At 44.8% G+C, this 18,610-nt stretch overlaps 1 long non-coding RNA gene and 2 pseudogenes across 1 annotated transcript; 1 reads left to right on the plus strand and 2 right to left on the minus strand.

Annotated features, from left to right (window-relative positions):
• Positions 1-3,780: 3,780 nt before the first annotated feature.
• On the minus strand, positions 3,781-4,052 carry LOC130521770 (uncharacterized). Its single transcript, XR_008949443.1, has 2 exons — positions 3,960-4,052; positions 3,781-3,876 (listed from the first exon to the last, which is right to left on the minus strand). It is a non-coding gene; the product is annotated as an uncharacterized LOC130521770 (long non-coding RNA).
• A 212-nt stretch (positions 4,053-4,264) lies between these two features.
• Positions 4,265-8,580, plus strand: LOC130521796 (adhesion G-protein coupled receptor G5-like; annotated as a pseudogene).
• A 2,702-nt stretch (positions 8,581-11,282) lies between these two features.
• LOC130517763 (adhesion G-protein coupled receptor G1-like) lies at positions 11,283-18,335 on the minus strand (annotated as a pseudogene).
• Positions 18,336-18,610: the final 275 nt, after the last annotated feature.

The following is an 18,610-nucleotide window of genomic DNA, read 5'->3' on the forward strand; positions in this document are numbered from 1 at the left end:
GGACTCTCTCAGGAGGTCAACGGAGGTCACAATTTGTGTAGTGGACAATGGGACTAACTACCTACAGCTTCTGACCAGTTTCAACAGTTCAGGAAGAAGTTAGGCTGAGAGAAGCTTAATAAGGAAAGTGGAAGAACAGTCTGACCTCTGGAAGTCCCACTGGTCTGGGACTGGATAAAAAAATGGCTACATTTGGGATTTGGACAGGATCTTTTTGTTCTGCAGTCCCTCCCAAGAGGAACACACCTCCAAAAGCTCTCCTGGGAAGATGGTGAAGAAGGGAATCCCTCACCATGTAAGTCAACAAGCTTTTTAAACTTTTTAAAGTGGTCACACTCCAGATGTTGGAAATGGAGCCACTTCTGAGGAGGATCTAGCATGAGGATCGAGGATGAAGACGTCCCGGGGAGGCCTGATGGAGGATTCATTTGTGATTTAGGCATCATGCTGTGAAAGTGAGGGACGAAGAAGGAAGACGTTTATAAAGTGCAGCAAATCCATATTTGGACACAAAATATGGCTCCCTGCTGAACTGGCCGGTGCTTGATTTGCTTTCTGTGCTGTCTGGGGAACCATTTAAGAGTCAAATTAACTATCAAAAGAGGTTTTCTGTCAAGGTTTTTGTTGATATGTATTTGTACCACTGGGAAGGAGAAAAGCTGCTCTCACTTCCACGCTACGTTCTTGTATTTGATGTATTTGGTGTTCTACTGCCCCCTGTCGTATAACTGACTGACATGCAGCCATTTCATACATCAGCCCAACTCAGATTTGGTCAAAATGAGATATTTGGTGCCTGTTTTTTGGATTTGTTTGTTTGTGATTTTTTTCCTTCAAAATAATCACATTGTTTGCCTCAAAGGGCTTCACAAGCTGCACAGTTATGACATGCTAAACCCAAAAGACTGCAGTACACACACACACACACACACCACACACACACACACACACAACACACACACACACACAAACAAACACAAACACTTGAGTTCTGGACTGCAGAGTCACAATATCACTGACAGTGTTCTGTTACCTGCTATGACCTTGAACTGACCTTAATTTGTCAGTAGTAAAAGTAACAACTGAGGGATAGCGCCACCCACCACCAACGATGGAAACGCACAGATGTTGCTGTTCTTCTGATTGCTAATATAATTTGATTTAGTTATATAATTCTCTTCAGGATCTTTAAAAAAAAACAAACAGAGGTATGTTGTCAACACATCAAAAACATTAAAACCCACTTTTTTCAGGGATGAGGAAGTCAAACAAGGTAACAGGTAGGAAAAACATGGATGAAGATTGATTATTATCATAATGATAAAAAAATATAATAATAATAATAGCAATAATAATACGAATAATATACTTATACGTTCGGCTCTTTAGCGCCGCCCTAGTGGCTATCTGGAGCTTTTTCAAAAATATGAAAATGGAAAAAGATGGTGTGAATATATTTTTTGTTTTATTATAATTTCTGCCACAGGAAAGACACAACAAACATTCTTAAAATTTTCCAATGCTGTAAAAACTGTGTATAATAAATATTTAATTTCAACATCTCATTATAATAGAAGTTAAACTTAAAGCACCATCGTACACCAGAGTGGTCACGTGGTGCGTCATTCTCTCCAGGATGAGCTGCACTGAGAATAAACATTTAATCAGGAATGCTTATTATGGATTGAGTTTGATCTCATTTCCTACAAGAACACCTTATTTGGATGTGTGATGTCACTCAGAAGCTGCTCCAATCTGCTCATTCTGAAGACAGGAGCTTCTTCAGCAGCTTTCAAGCGAAAATTTACACATACTCTTGATTGTTGGTCCAGTTCTGGACTCATTAGTCTCATAAAAAGTGCTTCTTTGTGCACCTTTTTCTTTTTCTGCTGTGCTGTTCTTTTGCTGGTTGTAATCAACACCGGTCATCTGTTGAAAAGCCCAAATCTTTCATGTGGAAACTCCGGCAGACAAATCCTCACTGACTTTCTATAATAATATGAATGATTATGACAGTTTTATTACCATAAAAAGTAAGAAAGTAAAGCAAAGTTGCCAGAATATTTAAACAAAATTTCAAAACTTACAGATCATTTTCTGCTCTCTGTGGGACATGAGTGACGGTCCTGATGAGAGGACATCCTGGACTCTCTCAGGAGGTCAACGGAGGTCACAATTTGTGTAGTGGACAATGGGACTAACTACCTACAGCTTCTGACCAGTTTCAACAGTTCAGGAAGAAGTAAGGCTGAGAGAAGCTTAATAAGGAAAGTGGAAGAACAGTCTGACCTCTGGAAGTCCCACTGGTCTGGGACTGGATAAAAAAAAGGCTACATTTGGGATTTGGACAGGATCTTTTTGTTCTGCAGTCCCTCCCAAGAGGAACACACCTCCAAAAGCTCTCCTGGGAAGATGGTGAAGAAGGGAATCCCTCACCATGTAAGTCAACAAGCTTTTTAAACTTTTTAAAGTGGTCACACTCCAGATGTTGGAAGTGGAGCCACTTCTGAGGAGGATCTAGCATGAGGATCGAGGATGAAGACGTCCCGGGGAGGCCTGATGGAGGATGCATTTGTGATTTAGGCATCATGCTGTGAAAGTTAGGGACGAAGAAGGAAGACGTTATAAAGTGCAGCAAATCCATATTTGGACACAAAATATGGCTCCCTGCTGAACTGGCCGGTGCTTGATTTGCTTTCTGTGCTGTCTGGGGAACCATTTAAGAGTCAAATTAACTATCAAAAGAGGTTTTCTGTCAAGGTTTTGTTGATATGTATTTGTACCACTGGGAAGGAGAAAAGCTGCTCTCACTTCACGCTACGTTCTCGTATTTGATGTATTTCGCAAATACATCAAACACACTCAGTGCCACACATATTTTGTGTCCAAATATGGATTTGCTGCACTTTCCTGAACTATGGAAACTGGTCAGAAGCTGTAGGTAGTTAGTCCCATTGTCCACTACACAAATTGTGACCTCCGTTGACCTCCTGAGAGAGTCCAGGATGTCTTCTCAACAGGACCGTCACTCATGTCCCACAGAGAGCAGAAAATGATCTGTAAGTTTTGAAATTTGTTTTAAATATTCTGGCAACTTTGCTTACTTTCTTACTTTTTATGGTAATAAAACTGTCATAATCATTCATATTAAAGAAAGTCAGCGAGGATTTGTCTGCCGGAGTTTCCACATGAAAGATTTGGGCTTTTCAACAGATGACCGGTTGTTGATTACAACCAGCAAAAGAACAGCACAGCAGAAAAAGAAAAAAGTGCACATAGAAGCACTTTTTATGAGACTAATGAGTTGTTTGGGGGACAGGTGAACACTGTGAAGAGTCCACTCAGGTTCACCCAAAAAGGAAATAACTACACAGGGAAGTGGTTAGACGCTCTTTGAACATATCAAAAATCAGCTTGAAGCTAACACAGGAGGTAAAAGTCTAAACCAGCAATAACTCTTAGTCGTTCACATAGTATGGATGGATTTTTAAACATGAGACAAGAGGACCGCACTCATGTGATTACAGTTTAATAGAAATACACAGAACATTTGTGGGGTTCAAGGAGTGGTGGTGAAGGAGTTTGGTGCTGTTATTTTCATCTTCAAATGTAAAATTACCACCTGTTTATAGAGCCAGCTGCAGCTTCTAATACACATTCTTTGTGTGTGTGTAGGCAGGTGGTCTTTCTGCAGGTGGACAGAAAAGCACAAAACCAGACACGACTGTGACGGGTTTGGTATGGACCCAAGTGCAGTACAAAACAGGCAATAAACTGATGATCAGTTAACAGGTTTATTAACTGTAATCTGGCAAACAAAGAACAGTTCGAGGGCGGGGCAGTGGACTTGGTCGAGGCAGGCAAAAGTTCAGTAACCTGGAGGCAGGCAGAATCAGGCAAACAATCCAGAGGGAGACTGGCTGAGCTCGTGGTCAAAACAGAAGACAGAGTTAATTTACCGGGGGTCAGGCAGAGCAGGCAGGTCGTACACAGGCAGGGTCGATACCGGGAAGACAGGCAGGTAAACGCTGGAAGGTCATGCATAGCAGGGACAATCTGGCACTGAGTGAGTGTGAGGCTGGAGAATATATACTGATAGGTGAACTGATGATGATGAGTGAGGGCAGTGGTGTGTGTGTGATAGTGAGAGGGCAGGTGTGGTGATCAGAGGGTGTGGTGTGAGCAGGGGAGTGGAAAAGTACTGAGTCCATGGGCTGGAGCAGAGTGTGACATATTGACTGACTTTCTGTATTTTTTGTCATCTAACCACAAGTAATGTAGATGTAAAACTCCGATCATGTCTAAACAAACCTTCAGAAAGCAGAACAGTCATTCGACAGATCGTCCTTTCCCAGTGCCAACGTCCAGAACAATGTGGATTACTCTTTGTCTTTTTACACTTTTCTTTTTAGCAAGACTTGAAGCTCTGGGTGAGTTGCGTCGTCCTGCGTATCAGTGGTCCTGTCATGACATTTTTGGGGTCCAGTGAGGCTCATCACTCCAAAGTAAAACATTTACAAAGTGACATTAGGGACTTTAACTGAATTGCTTTATTGTCACATTGGCTAAATGTGATGTTTTTCATGTTCTGGTTGGGTTTGGGTTTATCTTGTGACTTTCTCTGACCTTGATTTCTACAGACTGCAATGCTGTTCCCCACTGGTGTTCGCAAGCAAACGGCTCCTGGACAAAGTAAGTCAGGAAATGTGCTGTTAGTAATGATCCCTACTGCCCTGTGGCAGTTCACAGATTTATTCACTTGGTATTTTAAGTTTACTCTATGTGACAATAATAACTGATGTTTTGAAAGGATATTTTCCATCTGCTCCTGAAGTCAGATCTTCTGTAATTTTTCATTTTAACCCTCACTAATTATTTTAGTTTTATTTTCTGTTCAATGTCTGACATTCTTTCAGTTTTTCTTTCACCCATTGAATATTTGATTGCTGTTTAGCTCAGGAAGGTGTGATTGTGACCATGTCGGCTGATCAAAAATATTCATCCGATCTTAGAAATTATGACTATGAAGGTCAGACTCTCCTGGAGCATGAGTGCTGGTATTCTTTAGTCAAGCTCGTGCTTAATCAGTCCGCTTTGTGATCAATTCAACACCATCTTCCGTCTTTTCTCGGCATACAAAGCTGAAAATAAATGATCTCTCACAGCCTTGTAATAGTAATAGTGACACGAGGCAAAGTTAACTGTAACAGACGCTGCATAATTAAGTATCTGCACCTTCCTGTCAGCTGTATTAAAAAGAAACGTTCTAAAACCCTTTTGAGGAAAGTCAAGGCTTCTGACGCAGACAGATGCTCCTGAAGTGATCCGTGTTAGCCCCCCATGACGTAGCAACAAGGACTTTTAAGGAAATGAAACTTTCTGCAGCGTTATTTCGAATTTTCCTACACTTTGAATGCAGACGTTAGGTTTAAACATAAGTAGGCGTGAAACGTGCAAGCCTCCAGTTCAGGTGTATTGTAACTGATTAAATGTGTGTTGATAGGTGTTATGAGCGGGAAATTACCACCTGTAGGCAAAGACTGCGACATTCTAACTTCCACCATCTGAGGGTAAATGTGTCGGAAGAAGTGAGGCCATATTTTCTGTACATAAACATGATATTCCGATTTAATACGCTTCCCTGTTCTAATTAATTTCTGTGTATTCAGGCTGAAAGATCAGTGACTAACTGTAGGGTTAACGTCCCATCCTCGGCTCTCCAAATGAGCAGAGGCAACGTGTCCGATGACGAGGTGCTGCTGGTCGTCACTGTGCTCAACAGCAACTTCTTCCAGGTAAACAGCTGTAAACACTCTGAGCTCTACAAATATACCGTTCTTTAAGTAGAGAAAACAGCTGCAATTCAGAGATCATCACAGCAGGAATGTGGATCAAATGGGGGAGAACTCTGTAAACATGTCGGAAAAATCCGAATGATATAAGAGGCTGTCGTTCAGGATAATGATTTTGTACAACTTTCAAACTCCCAGTGAGGGAATGTACATTAAAGTCACATGTCCTTGTTGCTGGCAGCCTGCTCCCGCTCCAGGTGGGGGGAAAGGACGGTCGGCAGGGCGCTCTCACCACCGTTCAGGCACTGTTTTGGACGACTTAGTTGTGGTCGTGAAGGCCGGCAGCGGACGTGTCAGGGACCTCTTACAACCTGTCAGATTGACCTTCAGACGCGATAAGGAGGTGAACGTCTTTCTTGCATTATTCTTGGACTATTATTCCATTCTTTTATTTCATTTTGAAGACGAGCGTGTTCGATGTTTCAGATAGAAGAGGCAGCTTGTGTGTTTTGGCAGGAGACATACCTGGATGACAGAACGGGTGAGCATCCAAAGACAAGATGCAACAACATTTGTGGGGTTTTTGTAATTCTGTGTGTGTGTTTGCAGGATATTGGAGCACAGAGGGTTGCCATACCAATGTGACTCAAGCTGAGATAGTTTGCTGCTGTGACCACCTCAGCTTCTTTGCTGTAGTAGTGGAAGTAGTGGAAGCAGTGGAAAAAGCCAGTGCCCCAGCATTGAGCTACATCAGCTTCACCGGATCCGCTCTGTCTGTCTTCTTCACAATCTTGGCTTTAATCATCTATGCCAGGATACAGTAAGTGAAGAGACCATCACCATCATCACCATCATCATCACTGACAGTTCTCAGAAACAGGAAGGAGCTGGTTATTTAAACAGGGTGCACATTGATGCAATTAAGTGGAAATTCAGAAAAAAGAGAACATTTTTTTATCATGATTATTATGTCAGTTGGTGTCAAACACAAAAACACCCCTGATCCTGCATATTTGTCTGATTACATGGCTTCCATCTGTTCCATGCACGCCATAAAAGGTCACCATGTTGTTTGTCTTCCAGACAACGGCATCCAAATAAGACAGTTTGTGTGCACCTCCACCTCACAGGAGCGTTGCTGTGCCTCCACCTCAGCTTCCTGCTGAGCAGTTGCTGGGTTTTGGTGCTTGATGTAGCTGATGAGGACTGGATCTGCAAGGGCCTGGGTCTCTTGTTACACTGCTCCCTGATGGCCACCTTCCTGTGGATGGCTGTGGAAGGGTTCCATCTCTACCTGCTCTTAGTCAGAGTCTTTAACATCTATATCAAGAGATACATGCTCAAGCTCAGCCTGGTGGCATGGGGTGAGGGGACCGTACCAAGTATTTAGAATCTTATTCTCTCCTATGTTTTCTTCAAAAATGGCTTAAATTAAAGTTCTGGCTTTGCTTTCAAGTCCAGCTGACGTCTCTTCTGTGCTTCTTTTGTCTTGGCGCAGGATTGCCAACGCTGACCGCGGTGCTCTGTGTGAGCTTTAACGTTTATGGTAAACACACAATTCAACTGAAAGGTGACGACAACTACAACTCAACTGTGCAGCTGTAAGATGCTGGAACTCACGGGGTGAATGCTGGGTTTGCTTCTTTCTGAACTAAATCAGCTTCTCTTTCCTCAGATGTTGGATAAGCAGCCAGTTCCCGCAGGGCCTGTTGATCAGCTACATCACGACCGCGGCCTTACCCTTCCTGGTGGTACTGTTTAATTTTTGCATGGTCTGCCTGGTGGTGTTTAAGATGTGTGGATTGAGGAAGAGGATGAGAGGTGGTGGAAGCAGCAGTGGCTGGAAGAAGAAGAACGACGACAACTGGGCCAGGCTGTGGAGGGATGGTTTCAATCTGCTGGGCCTCAGCTGTGTGCTGGGCCTACCTTGGGTCTTATCAGGACTCACCTACGTCTCCCTGCTTGGGGTCTATTTATTCACTGTTCTGAACTCCCTGCAGGGTCAGTGCGAGCACAGTTTATATGAAATCCATACAGTTTTGTAGTGATTTGAGGACAAAATGACTGTTTTGCTGTCCTCTTTTTCAGGTATATTCATCTTCCTCTGGTCCCTGGCTCTGACCTGCAAGTCGCTGAAAAAAACTCCTCGCTCAGGAACACGTCCTCTCAGAAACTGATGACTATCAGTTCCAACAACTAATCTGTCAATCATAAACTAATAATGCATCCAAACATCTCAAATGAACTCTTCATCCTCTCACTCGCCACAACGTTCCCAATAACTTTGAAGATAAGGGGAAGGTTAGAAACAGGTTTTGGAATCAAGTTTGTTTTTCTGGATAGTGCAGCCTTATAAACCAGCAGTAACTAACCTGCTGCTAAAACAATCTGGCCCAGAACTGGACCAACAATCAAGAGTATGTGTAAATTTTCTCTTGAAAGCTGCTGAAGAAGCTCCTGTCTTCAGAATGAGCAGATTGGAGCAGCTTCTGAGTGACATCACACATCCAAATAAGGTGTTCTTGTAGGAAATGAGATCAAACTCAATCCATAATAAGCATTCCTGATTAAATGTTTATTCTCAGGGCAGCTCATCCTGGAGAGAATGACGCACCACGTGACCACTCTGGTGTACGATGGTGCTTTAAGTTTAACTTCTATTATAATGAGATGTTGAAATTAAATATTGATTATACACAGTTTTTACAGCATTGGGAAATTTTAAGAATGTTTGTCGTGTTTTTCCTGTGGCAGAAATTATATTAAAACAAAAAATATATTCACACCATCTTTTTCCATTTTCATATTTTTGAAAAAGCTCCAGAAAGCCACTAGGGCGGCGCTAAAGAGCCGAACGTATAGGTGTATATTATTGTTATTATTGTTATTATTATCAATCTTCATCTATGTTTTTCCTACCTGTTACCTTGTTTGACTTCCTCATCCCTGAAAAAAGTGGGTTTTAATGTTTTTGATGTGTTGACAACATACCTCTGTTTGTTTTTTTTAAAGATCCTGAAGAGAATTATATAACTAAATCAAATTATATTAGCAATCAGAAGAACAGCAACATCTGTGTGTTTCCATCGTTGGTGCTGGGTGGCGCTATCCCTCAGTTGTTACTTTTACTACTGGCAAATTAAGGTCAGTTCAAGGTCATAGCAGGTAACAGAACACTGTCAGTGATATTGTGACTCTGCAGTCCAGAACTCATCAAGGACCAGAACTTTTCCTTGAGTTTCCTCATGGAGGCCACTCACAAGTTTTTCCGGTCGACCATCAGTCCCCCCCAGTCTCTTCCAGACACCCCTGATGGGCGCCACCCTGTCAAAGTGTCCACCGCAGCCCCTCTTAAAAATCTGAAGACTCTCAACATGTATTATTATTATTATCTACATATATTATTATTATTATTAGTGGTAGTAGTAGTAGTAGTAGTTGTAATAATAGAAGTATTGGTTTAATCCATTTGAAGCAGGAAACCTTTAGAAAATGGTAAATGCATGTATTTGATACCTAAAAAAGGGTTGGCTGTATGTGTGTGTGTGTGTGTGTGTGTGTGTGTGTGTGTGTTGTGTGTGTGGTGGTGTGGTGTGTGTGTGTGTGTGTGTGTACTTGTCATAACTGTGCGGCCTGTAGTGATGGGACGAGCGACACTGGTGCGTCAACACTGTGCCGAGAGCTCAAGAGTGAAACCCCGTATCGGTGCGGGTATCGCTTTAAGAAAGAATCACGTGACCGATACAGGACTTGTATCGTTTGGATGGGCCGCGCCAAAGTGTGTTTATAAGGAAACAAACTATCGACATGTCGTGGGTTTGTTGGATGGAGTTTTGCAGTTGCGCAATTATGGATCGTTCTAAGAAGTTTTCCCCAGTGTGGAATAATTTTGATCTTGTGACTCCAAACAAGGGAAATCTTTTTACTTTGAGCATTGTTTACTGTTATATACAATTTTTAACGGTGGCGCTTTATCAGTTTATCAAGTGAATGACCTGTGATACATATGATAGTCAAGTCAAGAGCCTTACAGTTGCTTTATTCATTTTGTAGGGTTTGTTTTTTTAACAAGTGAATGCAATGCGCCACCTTAGTTTTTACTCTGTTCTAGTAAGAGGTTTGAATTGTTTGTAACTTTTTATGTTATTGTAGGTGAAGTGTCGGCTCTGCTCCACAGAGCTCTCTTACATCAATAAGAGCACTTCATCAAAGCTGAGGCATTATAGAGCTCGGCATGGCAATGAAGAATTGGCAGATACTCGTGACAGAACCAGAAAACATCTCCACATCTGCATCAACTTGCACTTAAAACTCTCTGCTCACCATCGTCATCTGTACCATGTGAAAGAGTATTTCTAAGGCGGGGAGCTGGTGTCTAAGAGGAGAAATCGCCTCCAAAAACTTTTGTTCCCCAATAAAAATTCATAAACTAGTCACTTTTTTGTATTATTTCATATGATTTAACAGCTAAGTTAACAAAGAATGTGTGTACATAAGTAAAAAAGTGTAACTCTGAATTGTAACTCAAATTTGCTATATTTTACATACCAACTCAGTTTAGCAAACAAGGAATTCCTTTACCTGCAATCATTTTATAACTACTGCAGGGGTCACTATCGGGTGACCAACACAGTATCAATACAGTGCCGACACAGTTTGTGGAGTGTGTCAATACACCCCTTGAGGTATCATCGTCCCATCACTAGTATTTGGTGTTCTACTGCCCCCTGTCGTATAACTGACTGACATGCAGCCATTTCATACATCAGCCCAACTCAGATTTGGTCAAAATGAGATATTTGGTGCCTGTTTTTTGGATTTGTTTGTTTGTTATCTTTTTCCTTCAAAAGAATCACATTGTTTGCCTCAAAGGGCTTCACAGGCAGCACAGTTATGACATGCTAAACCCAAAAGACTACATAAGTGCAGTACACACACACACACACAAAACACACAAACACATGAGTTCTGGACTGCAGAGTCACAATATCACTGACAGTGTTCTGTTACCTGCTATGACCTTGAACTGACCTTAATTTGTCAGTAGTAAAAGTAACAACTGAGGGATAGCGCCACCCAGCACCAACGATGGAAACGCACAGATGTTGCTGTTCTTCTGATTGCTAATATAATTTGATTTAGTTATATAATTCTCTTCAGGATCTTTAAAAAAAACCAAACAGAGGTATGTTGTCAACACATCAAAAACATTAAAACCCACTTTTTTTCAGGGATGAGGAAGTCAAACAAGATAACAGGTAGGAAAAACATAGATGAAGATTGATAATAATAACAATAATAACAATAATATACACCTATACGTTCGGCTCTTTAGCGCCGCCCTAGTGGCTTTCTGGAGCTTTTTCAAAAATATGAAAATGGAAAAAGATGGTGTGAATATATTTTTGTGTTTAATATAATTTCTGCCACAGGAAAAACACAACAAACATTCTTAAAATTCCCAATGTGTAAAAACTGTGTATAATCAATATTTAATTTCAACATCTCATTATAATAGAAGTTAAACTTAAAGCACCATCGTACACCAGAGTGGTCACGTGGTGCGTCATTCTCTCCAGGATGAGCTGCCCTGAGAATAAACATTTAATCAGGAATGCTTATTATGGATTGAGTTTGATCTCATTTCCTACAAGAACACCTTATTTGGATGTGTGATGTCACTCAGAAGCTGCTCCAATCTGCTCATTCTGAAGACAGGAGCTTCTTCAGCAGCTTTCAAGAGAAAATTTACACATACTCTTGATTGTTGGTCCAGTTCTGGGCCAGATTGTTTTAGCAGCAGGTTAGTTACTGCTGGTTTATAAGGCTGCACTATCCAGAAAAACAAACTTGATTCCAAAACCTGTTTCTAACCTTCCCCTTATCTTCAAAGTTATTGGGAACGTTGTGGCGAGTGAGAGGATGAAGAGTTCATTTGAGATGTTTGGATGCATTATTAGTTTATGATTGACAGATTAGTTGTTGGAACTGATAGTCATCAGTTTCTGAGAGGACGTGTTCCTGAGCGAGGAGTTTTTTTCAGCGACTTGCAGGTCAGAGCCAGGGACCAGAGGAAGATGAATATACCTGAAAAAGAGGACAGCAAAACAGTCATTTTGTCCTCAAATCACCACAAAACTGTATGGATTTCATATAAACTGTGCTCGCACTGACCCTGCAGGGAGTTTAGGACAGTGAATAAATAGATCCCAAGCAGAGAGACGTAGGTGAGTCCTGATAAGCCCCAAGGTAGGCCCAGCACACAGCTGAGGCCCAGCAGAGTGGAACCATCCCTCCACAGCCTGGCCCAGTTGTCGTCGTTCATCTTCTTCCAGCCACTGCTGCTTCCACCACCTCTCATCCTCTTCCTCAATCCACACATCTTAAACACCACCAGGCAGACCATGCAAAAATTAAACAGTACCACCAGGAAGGGTAAGGCCGCGGTAGTGATGTAGCTGATCAACAGGCCCTGCGGGAACTGGCTGCTTATCCAACATCTGGGGAAAGAGAAGCTGATTTAGTTCAGAAAGAAGCAAACCCAGCATTCACCCCGTGAGTTCCAGCATCTTACAGCTGCACAGTTGAGTTGTGGTTGTCGTCACCTTTCAGTTGAATTGTGTGTTTACCATAAACGTTAAAGCTCACACAGAGCACCGCGGTCAGCGTTGGCAATCCTGCGCCAAGACAAAAGAAGCACAGAAGAGACGTCAGCTGGACTTGAAAGCAAAGCCAGAACTTTAATTTAAGCCATTTTTGAAGAAAACATAGGAGAGAATAAGATCCTAAATACTTGGTACGGTCCCCTCACCCCATGCCACCAGGCTGAGCTTGAGCATGTATCTCTTGATATCGATGTTAAAGACTCTGACTAAGAGCAGGTAGAGATGGAGCCCTTCCACAGCCATCCACAGGAAGGTGGCCATCAGGGAGCAGTGTAACAAGAGACCCAGGCCCTTGCAGATCCAGTCCTCATCAGCTACATCAAGCACCAAAACCCAGCAACTGCTCAGCAGGAAGCTGAGGTGGAGGCACAGCAACGCTCCTGTGAGGTGGAGGTGCACACAAACTGTCTTATCTGGACGCCGTTGTCTGGAAGACAAACAACATGGTGACCTTTTATGGCGTGCATGGAACAGATGGAAGCCATGTAATCAGACAAATATGCAGGATCAGGGGTGTTTTTGTGTTTGACACCAACTGACATAATAATCATGTTAAAAAAGGTTATCTTTTTTCTGAATTTCCACTTAATTGCATCAATGCGCACCCTGTATAAATCCACCGTATACTCCTTCCTGTTTCTGAGAACTGTCAGTGATGATGATGGTGATGATGGTCATAGTGATGTCTGTGACATGAGATGATTGAAACCACACCTGGATAGATGATTAAAGCCAAGAGGACAGACAGCAACAAGGACATGTGACTTTAATGTACATTCCCTCACTGGGAGTTTGAAAGTTGTACAAAATCATTATCCTGAACGACAGCCTCTTATACCATTCGGATTTTTCCGACATGTTTACAGATCTCTCCCCCATTTGATCCACATTCCTGCTGTGATGATCTCTGAATTGCAGCTGTTTTCTCTACTTAAAGAACGGTATATTTGTAGATCTCAGAGTGTTTACAGCTGTTTACCTGGAAGAAGTTGCTGTTGAGCACAGTGACGACCAGCAGCACCTCGTCATCGGACACGTTGCCTCTGCTCATTTGGAGAGCCGAGGATGGGACGTTAACCCTACAGTTAGTCACTGATTTTTCAGCCTGAATACACAGAAATTAATTAGAACAGGGAAGCGTATTAAATCGGAATATCATGTTTATGTACAAAAAATATGGCCTCACTTCTTGCGACACATTTACCCTCAGATGGTGGAAGTTAAAATGTCGCCCTCTTTGCCTACAGGTGGTAATTTCCCGCTCATAACACCTATCAACACACATTTAATCAGTTATAATACACCTGAACTGGAGGCTTGCACGTTTCACGCCTACTTATGCCATCCATCCATCCATTCTCTACCACTTATCCGGGGTCGGGTCGCGGGGGGGGGCAGCAGCCTAAGAAGAGAAGCCCAGACTTCCCTCTCCCCAGCTACCTCCTCCAGCTCATCCGGAGGGATCCCCAGGCGTTCCCAGGCCAGTCGAGAGACATAGTCTCTCCAACGTGTCCTGGGTCTCCCCGGGGGTCTCCTACCGGAGGGACATGCCCTGAACACCTCACCAGGGAGGCGTCCAGGGGGCATCCTGACTAGATGCCCAAGCCACCCCATCTGGCTCCTCTCAACGCGGAGGAGCAGCGACTCTACTCCGAGCTCCTCCCGGATGGCAGAGCTTCTCACCCTATCTCTAAGGGAGAGCCCAGCCACCCTACGGAGGAAGCTCATTTCAGCCGCTTGTACCCGTGATCTTGTTCTTTCGGTCATTACCCAAAGCTCATGACCATAGGTGAGGGTAGGAACGAAGATCGACCGGTAAATCGAGAGCTTCGCCTTTCGGCTCAGCTCTCTCTTCACCACAACAGACCGGTGCAGAGTCCGCATTACTGTGGACGCCGCACCGATCCGCCTGTCGATCTCCCGCTCCATTCTTCCCTCACTCGTGAACAAGACCCCGAGGTACTTAAACTCCTCCACTTGGGGCAGGATCTCCTCCTTTACCCGGAGAAGGCACTCCACCTTTTTCCGGTCGAGAACCATGGCCTCGGATTTGGAGGTGCTGATTCTCATCCCAGCCGCTTCACATGCGGCGGCGAACGATCCAGTGATAGTTGGAGGTCACGGGCCGATGAAGCCAACAGGACCACATTATCCGCAAAAAGCAGAGACGCGATCCTGAGGTCACCAAACCGGATCCCCTCAACACCATGACTGCACCTAGAAATTCTGTCCATAAAAATTATGAACAGAATCGGTGACAAAGGGCAGCCCTGGCGGAGGCCAACCCTCACCGGAAACGAGTTCGACTTACTGCCAGCAATTCGGACCAAACTCTGGCACCGATCGTACAGGGAGCGGACAGCCCGTATCAGCGGGCCCGACACCCCATACTCTCGGAGGACCCCCCACAGGACCCCCCGAGGGACACGGTCGAATGCCTTCTCCAAGTCCACAAAACACATGTGGACTGGGGGGCAAACTCCCATGCACCCTCGAAGACCCTGCTGAGGGTGTAGAGCTGGTCCACTGTTCCACGCCCAGGACGAAAACCACATTGCTCCTCCTGAATCCGAGGTTCGACTATCCGGCGGACCCTCCTCTCCAGTACCCCTGAATAGACCTTACCGGGGAGGCTGAGGAGTGTGATCCCCCTATAGTTGGAACACACCCTCCGGTCCCCCTTCTTAAAAAGAGGGACTACCACCCCGGTCTGCCAATCCAGCGGCACTGCCCCCGATGTCCACGCGATGTTGCAGAGTCGAGTCAACCACGACAGGCCTACAACATCCAGAGCCTTAAGGGACTCTGGGCGGATCTCATCCACCCCGGGGCCTTGCCACCGAGGAGTTTTTTAACTACCTCGGCAACTTCAGCCCCGGAGATACGAGAGCCCATCTCCAGGTCCCCAGGCCCTACTTCCTCACTGGAAGGCGTGTTGGTGGGATTGAGGAGGTCCTCGAAGTATTCCTTCCACCAATCCACAACATCCCGAGTTGAGGTCAGCAGCACACCATCACCACTATACACAGTGTTGACAGTGCACTGCTTCCCCCTCCTCAGACGCCGGATGGTGGTCCAGAACCTTTTCGAGGCCGTCCGAAAGTCGTTCTCCATGGCCTCACCGAACTCTTCCCATGCCCGAGTCTTTGCCTCGGCAACCGCCGTAGCTGCACTCCTCTTGGCACGCCGGTACCCATCTGCTGCCTCAGGAGTCCCACAGGCCAGTAAGGCCCGATACGACTCTTCTTCAGCTTGACGGCATCCCTCACCGCTGGTGTCCACCAGCGGGTTCGGGCATTGCCGCCACGACAGGCACCAACCACCTTGCGGCCACAGCACCGGTCAGCTGCCTCAACAATGGAGGCACGGAACACGGTCCACTCGGACTCAATGTCCCCCGGCTCCCCCGGGACATGGTCAAAGCTCTCCCGGAGGCGTGAGTTGAAGCTCCTTCTGACAGGGGACTCTGCCAGGCGTTCCCAGCAGACCCTCACAACACGTTTGGGCCTGCCAGGTCTGTCCGGCATCCTTCCCCACCATCGGAGCCAACTCACCACCAGGTGGTGATCAGTTGACAGCTCCGCCCCTCTCTTCACCCGGGTGTCCAGAACATGCGGCCGCAAATCCGATGACACAACCACAAAGTCGATCATCGATCTGCGGCCTAAGGTGTCCTGGTGCCAAGTGCACATGTGGACGCCTTTATGTCTGAACAAGGTGTTCGTTATGGACAATCTGAGACGAGCACAGAAGTCCAATAACAAAACACCACTCGGGTTCAGATCAGGGGGGCCGTTCTTCCCAATCACACCTCTCCAGGTCACACTGTCATTGCCAACGTGAGCATTGAAGTCACCCAGGAGGACGAGGGAGCCCCCAGAAGGGGCACTCTCCAGCACTCCCTCTAAGGACTCCAAAAAGGGTGGATACGCTGAACTGCTGTTTGGACCATAGGCACAAACAACAGTCAGGATCCGTCCCCCCACCCGAAGGCGAAGGGAGGCTACCCTCTCATCCACCGGGGTAAACTCCAATACACAGGCACTGAGCTGGGGAGCAACAAGAATTGCCACCCCTGCTCGTCGCCTCTCACCATCGGCAACTCCAGAGTGGTAGAGAGTCCAACCCCTCTCAAGAAGACTGGTTCCAGAGCCCTTGCCGTGCGTCGAGGTGAGGCCAACTATATCTAGTCAGAACTTCTCAACCTCGCGCACCAACTCAGGCTCCTTTCCCACCAGAGAGGTGACATTCCATGTCCCTAGAGCCAGTTTGTGCAGCCGGGAATCAGACCGCCAAGGTCCCTGCCTCCGGCTGCTACCCAAAACACAATGCACCCGACCCCCTTGGCCCCTCCTGCAGGTGGTGAGCCCACGGGAAGGGGGTCCCATGTTGCCTCTTCGGGCTGCGCCCGGCCGGACTCCATGGGCAGAGGTCCGGCCACCAGGCGCTCGCCAACGTGCCCCACCCCCAGGCCTGGCTCCAGGAGGGGGCCCCGGTGACCCGCATCCGGCAAGGGAAACTTGGCACCAATGTTGTTCAGCATCATTAGGGGGTCCTGGGCTACGCTTTGTCTGGTCCCTCACCTAGGACCTGTTTGCCATGGGTGGCCCTACCAGGGGCATATAGCCCCAGACAACGGAGCTCCTGGGATCATTGGGACACGCAAACCCCTCCACCACGATAAGGTGGCAGCCCAGGGAGGGGCACTTACTTATGTTTAAACCTAACGTCTGCATTCAAAGTGTAGGAAAATTCGAAACAACACTGCAGGAAGTTTCATTTCCTTAAAAGTCCTTGTTGCTACGTCATGGGGGGCTAACACGGATCACTTCATGGCAGAGAGCGTCTGTCTGCGTCAGAAGCCTTGACTTTCCTCAAAAGGGTTTTAGAACGTTTCTTTTTAATACAGCTGACAGGAAGGTGCAGATACTTAATTATGCAGCGTCTGTTACAGTTAACTTTGCCTCCTGACACTATTACTATTACAAGGCTGTGAGAGATCATTTATTTTCAGCTTTGTATGCCGAGAAAAGACGGAAGATGGTGTTGAATTGATCACAAAGCGGACTGATTAAGCACGAGCTTGACTAAAGAATACCAGCACTCATGCTCCAGGAGAGTCTGACCTTCATAGTCATAATTTCTAAGATCGGATGAGTATTTTTGATCAGCCGACATGGTCACAATCACACCTTCCTGAGCTAATCAGCAATCAAATATTCAATGGGTGAAAGAAAAACTGAAAGAATGTCAGACATTGAACAGAAAATAAAACTATTAGTGAGGGTTAAAGTGAAAAATTACAGAAGATCTGACTTCAGGAGCAGATGGAAAATATCCTTTCAAAACATCAGTTATTATTGTCACATAGAGTAAACTTAAAATACCAAGTGAATAAATCTGTGAACTGCCACAGGGCAGTAGGGATCATTACTAACAGCACATTTCCTGACTTACTTTGTCCAGAAGCCGTTTGCTTGCGAACACCGGTGGGGAACAGCATTGCAGTCTGTAGAAATCAAGGTCAGAGAAAGTCACAAGATAAACCCAAACCCAACCAGAACATGAAAAACATCACGTTTAGCCAATGTGACAATAAAGCAATTCAGTTAAAGTCCCTAATGTCACTTTGTAAATGTTTTACTTTGGAGTGATGAGCCTCACTGGACCCCAAAAATGTCATGACAGGACCACTGATACGCAGGACGACGCAACTCACCCAGAGCTTCAAGTCTTGCTAAAAAGAAAAGTGTAAAAAGACAAAGAGTAATCCACATTGTTCTGGACGTTGGCACTGGGAAAGGACGATCTGTCGAATGACTGTTCTGCTTTCTGAAGGTTTGCTTAGATACGATCGGAGTTTTACTTCTACATTACTTGTGGTTAGATGACAAAAAATACAGGAAGTCAGTCAATAAACTGTATTTCAAAAGAAGTCTGTGTGTTATAGCAGTGGGAAAAGTGGTCTCAGTTCAAAAGGTCCATAATACTACTACTACTACTACTACTACTACTAGTACTACTACTACTACTACTACTACTAATAATAATAATAATAACGATAATAATAATAATAATAATAATGATAATATAATGATAATGATAATACTAATAATTATACTACTACTACTTCTAATAATAATAATGTACAGA

The sequence above is a fragment of the Takifugu flavidus genome, chromosome 2, assembly GCF_003711565.1.
Source record: "Takifugu flavidus isolate HTHZ2018 chromosome 2, ASM371156v2, whole genome shotgun sequence".
NCBI classification, from domain to species: Eukaryota; Metazoa; Chordata; class Actinopteri; order Tetraodontiformes; family Tetraodontidae; genus Takifugu; species Takifugu flavidus.